Genomic DNA, 5,674 nt, shown 5'->3' with positions numbered 1-5,674 from the left:
TTTTTGTCTAAAAAACATGTTAAATACAGAAGAATGATAAACAGTGCTTTATTCAAAATGTACTTCGTCGTTTGCTATTCATTTGTCCCATCTCTCGTGTAATTTTTGAATACCACGCCAGTAAAAATTTTCCCCTTTTGCGGCGGACCATTCATCGAGACGTTTTTTCGTATTTTCGTACCAATCAAAGCGCCGCTCAGCAAATGCATGAGCCATCGATGCAAACAAGTGGTAATCGGAAGGAGCCAGGTCTGGTGAGTAAGCCGCGTGGGGTAGAAGTTGCCAGCCGAGTGCTTCCAACGTGTAGCGAACCGGTTTTGCCGTACGTGAAGGAACATTGTGAAGAAGAAAAATAACTTGTTGGCTCTTTTGGTATTGTGGAGTTTTTCAAGCAGCGAACGGTTCACATAGGTCAGTTGTTGGTGGTAACGTTTGGTATTAAGCGTTTCCTCAGGTTTCAACAGTTCCTAATAGACCAGACCCCTCTGGCCCCACCAAACACAGAGCATCACCATTCTGGCAAAGCTATTCGGTCCTGCCGTCGATAAGATGTAAAAATGAAATGCTTTTGTATCGAGGGAGCAAAATGTGACATGTGTTTTTGCGCTTTTCTATTTGCCTGTCGTACAGCTGATGTGGTACCCATCTGTCGGTCTTCTGAATCTTTCCCGTCTCCCGGAGCCTATTGGAAACAGCTTGTTGACTAACGCCCAATTGCTAGGCGAGCTGTTTTTGTGTTTGCGAAGCATCTTCGCTCAACAATGCGTCCAACGCTACATCTTCGTATTTTTTGGCAGTTTTCCACGTTCCTTGTGTGCAACCTCGAAGTCACCATTTTTGAAGCGCCGAAACCATCATTCTCGCGCTTCTTGCGATGGAACATGTTTACCATAACCTTCTCGAAGTTCAAATACTTCAAATGGCTCTGAGCACTATGGGACTCAACAAAAATGGCTCTGAGCACTATGGGACTCAACTGCTGAGGTCATTAGTCCCCTAGAACTTAGAACTAGTTAAACCTAACTAACCTAAGGACATCACAAACAGCCATGCCCGAGGCAGGATTCGAACCTGCGACCGTAGCTGTCTTGCGGCTCCAGACTGCAGCGCCTTTAACCGCACAGCCACTTCGGCCGGCGGGACTCAACATCTGAGGTCTTTAGTCCCCTAGAACTTAAAACTACTTAAACCTAACTAACCTAAGGACATCACACACACCCATGCCAGAGGCAGTATTCGAACCTGCGACCGTAGCGGTCGCGCGGTTCCAGACTGAAGCGCCTAGAACCGCTCGGCCACTCCGGCCGGCTATGCTTCTCGAAGTAATCGGTATCATTCATCAGCAGTTTTCTTCGAATGAAAACAAAATATTGATGCTGTCCTCGAATTCTCCTCCTACAGATAATGTCATCTACATTTCCCTCAAGCTCCATGGAGTTTCAGAACGAGTATTCCGCTGTGCCCGAAACCGAAAAATTTACGTTCGTGGCATATTGCCCGTTCAAGCTTACGACAGCCAATCACGGACTTTTATTGCGGAAACCATCGAAAAACTGAAGTCTGCTCGGCGAACGATGGAGATGTGCCACCATCCTGTCTCTACTACGTCTACATCTACATCTACTACATACGCCGCAGACCACCAGATGGTGCGTGGCGGAGGGTATCCTCACACCACCAGCAGTAATATTCTGTTCTGTTCCACTCGCAAACAGAACTAGGGAAAAAAGACTATCTATATGCCTCCGTATGAGGCCTAATTTCTCTTCGTGGTCATTATGTGAAATGTGTATTGGCAGCAGTAGGATCGTTTTGGAGTCAGCTTCAAATGCGGGTTGTCTAAATTTTCTCAATAGCGCTCCTCGAAAAGAACATCGCCTCCCCTGCAGGGATTCCCCATTTGAGTTCCTAGAGCGTCTCCGTAACACTTGCATGTTGTTCGAACCTAGCGGTAACAAATCTAACTTCTAATTAGTGCTTCTCACATATTGCTTTCTCCGCAGTGTCTGCTGAGAACCTCCTAGTTTGTTATGTTATGTATCAGTCCATTTAATTTTCAGCGCGCTTCTGTACTCTCGAACCCGTAGCCGAAGTCGCTGACGCACGATTGTGCGATGGGGCTCGACTCACAAGTTAGAGGTGCGCCGGTTCCAATTCTGCTGGTGGTTGAAATTTACTCAGCCAGTGCCTGTCGTCAGGGGAATCGGACTGATGACGTAAATTTCGTAATTATCAGTGTTTGCACCAATGCTCTGGATTAAATTCCAAACCTCTCTGCAGTATATGAAGTGAAGGCGTGTGACACTGTTAATGGCGTTAGAAAATGAAACACCCACAGGCGTCCTTATGTTGTCATCTATTATGTAGCTACCAGTTGGTTGGAGAGACGACATCGCAGTTACAGGTAGTCTGCGTAAACCAGTTGTTTGCCAGCGATGATTGTATATGGATCGTGATATCCCCTTCAGCATCAACTGCGGCCTGAAGATGGTGTACTGAAGAGTCGAAACTGGTAGCTACACAATAAGCTAAAGATAAGGACTATTGTAGGTGTCTCATTTTCGTACAATAGTGATCGGTCGTAGTCCCCCAGACATCCTGGCGCTAGAATGGACACACAAAAGCCTGCTGATGATCATCCGTCGATCCGATGGCGACGTCGGCGGCCCCCTTGGTGCTATACGTAGGCTGTGAGTCAGCCTTCCCTTGAGCCAGAGCAACACATAGTACTACACCCATCACAGTCATCCACACGATATAGATGCACAATCGACACTTCCCAATAGGTCGAAAGAAGGCAACCGCAAATCACATCCATTGAGACCGTGTCTAGGGCAACGATGGAGGATGCCTGATTCTCCTGCCCTACGCTTTTCCCACGAGACCGCGAATCTGTGTTATACACTGAAGAGCCTAATATCGCGTGGAGCCGCCACGATCACGCAGAAGTGCCGAAACATGACGTGGTATGGAGTCGACTAATGTCTGAAGTCATGCTGGAGATATTTGACACCATGAATACTGCAGGGCTGTCCGTAAATTCGTAAGACTACGAGAGGGTGGAGATCTCTTATAAACAGCACGTTGCAAGCCATCCCAGATATGATCAAAAATGTTCATGTCTGGGACGTTTGGTGGCCAGTGGAAGTGTTTAAACTCAGAAGTGTTCCTGGAGCTACTCTGCAACAGTTCTGGACGTGTGGGGTGTCGCATTGTCCTGTTGGAATTGCCCGAGTCCATCAGAAGGAACATGAATGGATGCAGGTGAATGGACATGATGCTTACGTACGTGTCACCTGTCAGAGTCGTATCTAGACGTATCAAGGGTCCCATACAACTCCAACTCCACCAGCTTGAAAAGTCCCCCGCTGACATGCAGGGTCCATGGATTCATGAGGTTATCTCCATATCCGTACACCTCCACCCGCTCGATACTATTTGAAACGAGACTCGTTCGACCATCGTTTCCAGTCATCAACAATCCGCTGTCGGTGTTGACGGTGCTTTGTCCAGTCGCTTGTGCGCCGACTATAACACCCGTTCAAAATCACTTTAAACTTGATAACCTGTCATTGTAGCAGCAGTAACTGACGTAACAACTGTGCCAGACACTTATCTTGTACAGGCGTTGCCGACCGCAGCGCCGTACTCTGCCTGTTTACATTTATCTGTATTTGAATACGCATGCTTATGGCTTATAGCAGTTTCTTTGGCGCTTCAGTGTACATCCTCCACTGCTAGTGCTGCATCTGCCGACTGTGAGTGGTTATTGCACGTTAACGACGAACGTAGCTGGTGGTTACGTTAGTGTGTCTGGACTGTGTACATGTGAGAGAACCAAACATAATGTAGCTTAAGTACAAGATTAATTACGTATTTAACTTTCAAGGAAGTTGTATCCTACGAGGTTCTCGCAAAAGTGTTATGTACGAGGGGCGTTCAGAAAGTAAGCTCCGATCGGTCGCGAAATGGAAACGACTATGAAAATCCGATAAAGCTTTGCACAGATGTGTTGGGTAGCGTCTCTAGTATAACCCCAGTTAGCATCACGTCGCTCTTCTCATTTCTGAGCTCGCAGTGAGTGCGTAAAGATGTCTAGAAAATAGTGTCTGCCGCCAAGTACGAGGGCCTGGTGAGAAATTTCGCCTGAAGCTATGCAGCTAACATTACATAACTGTCGTGCTGTTTCTTCTTCAAGACAATTCTCAGCCGCATTCTGCAGGGGCAATGAAGATGCTCCTGCATCGTTTTCAAATGGAAATGTGAGATTACCCACAATACAGTCCGCAATTGTCTCCCCCTGAGTTTCATCTCTGGTCACATGAACCGCTGTCTTTGAAGACAACATTTTGACACAGACAACGAGGTGTAGGCCAGCGTGGAGAATTGGCGGAAAGCACTGGCGGCTGCCTTCTATGATGAGGCTATTGAAAAGTTGGTACAACGCTATGACAAAAGTCTAAGTCAGAACGGCGCCTACGTAGAGAAGTAGCTGAAAGGTGTAGCTAATTGTTACAAGTAAAACATTTCTGATGTTCACTGTGGTTTCAATTTGGCAATCAATCGGAGCTTACTTTCGGAACAGGCCTCGTACATACTGTTGCTATTTGATAGGGATAAAAATAGTGTTTATAAGTTGTTCCACATGTGGACTGATTGGTTGATTTGCGTGTCACATTTGTTGCGATGTGCTGTATACAGGTTATCTGAATGTTTCAAGAAAACTAAAAATTGAACAGTATCAAACAAACTGAAAATTTTGCAGCCCACAACGGAGAATATTTGTTGTTGAAAACTGGACCCAGATGCAAACAAACTTAGCAACAGGATTTCTATCGTTATCCTGTGCTCATTCATCCAGCAGAGGTGTCCAAAGAAAACTATGCCTCGCTTTCCCATTACTTCTGATATTTTCAGAGTGTTTTCACAGATCTCGTTACTTCTCGTTTGCCAGCCATGTGTAGTTTCCATTGTAGCATTTATTTTTCTCATAACCCATCTTTCAGTAGCTTATGGTTCATCGATAAGCTTTCACGTGCGAACAGACATTACATATAGTCTTAACAACTGTGGCGCAGAGTTTTAGTTTCTTTTTTCTAGAAACGCGTTCCTTCTTGTAAATATTTTTTTGTCGAAACATATGCTCATTCCATTCTATTGTCTCTTATATCTGTTGTATATTTTTCGAGTCAATTCTGCTAGACATTTCCTCCAAGATAAGTAAAATTACTATCTCGGTCTGTTTTACCTATTTGTATTTTGATGTATTTTTTATATTTCTCATAATTTTTTTCTGGTGTAATTCTGAGACCAGTTCTGTTTGCTGTTCTTCCCAGAAGACATTAGTACATTTTACAAAATCGTCTATAAAAGCCAAACAATTTACCTTAATTCCGTTTCATTTCCTTCCCAGAACTATTGACCAGTTTGGTGATTTTTCACCTCCAGTTGCCATATCCTTACTTTTTGTTCTAAAACACAGTTACACAGTGAAAGTGATGAGATGTCCCCTTGTGTTAACACCAGTTTTTATTTCAAATGGCTCAGATACTTCTCCCATGAATTTCGCTGTAGGGAACAGATTGTATTTGATTCGAATATCAGGAATTATCTTTGCTAATTTTACTTCAACATCAGATTAATGATTTTATCAGCTGTTTCTCTGCCTACAGAT

This window comes from Schistocerca nitens, chromosome 10 (assembly GCF_023898315.1).
Source record: "Schistocerca nitens isolate TAMUIC-IGC-003100 chromosome 10, iqSchNite1.1, whole genome shotgun sequence".
NCBI lineage: Eukaryota > Metazoa > Arthropoda > Insecta > Orthoptera > Acrididae > Schistocerca > Schistocerca nitens.
Note: the sequence above shows the minus strand (reverse complement) of the source record.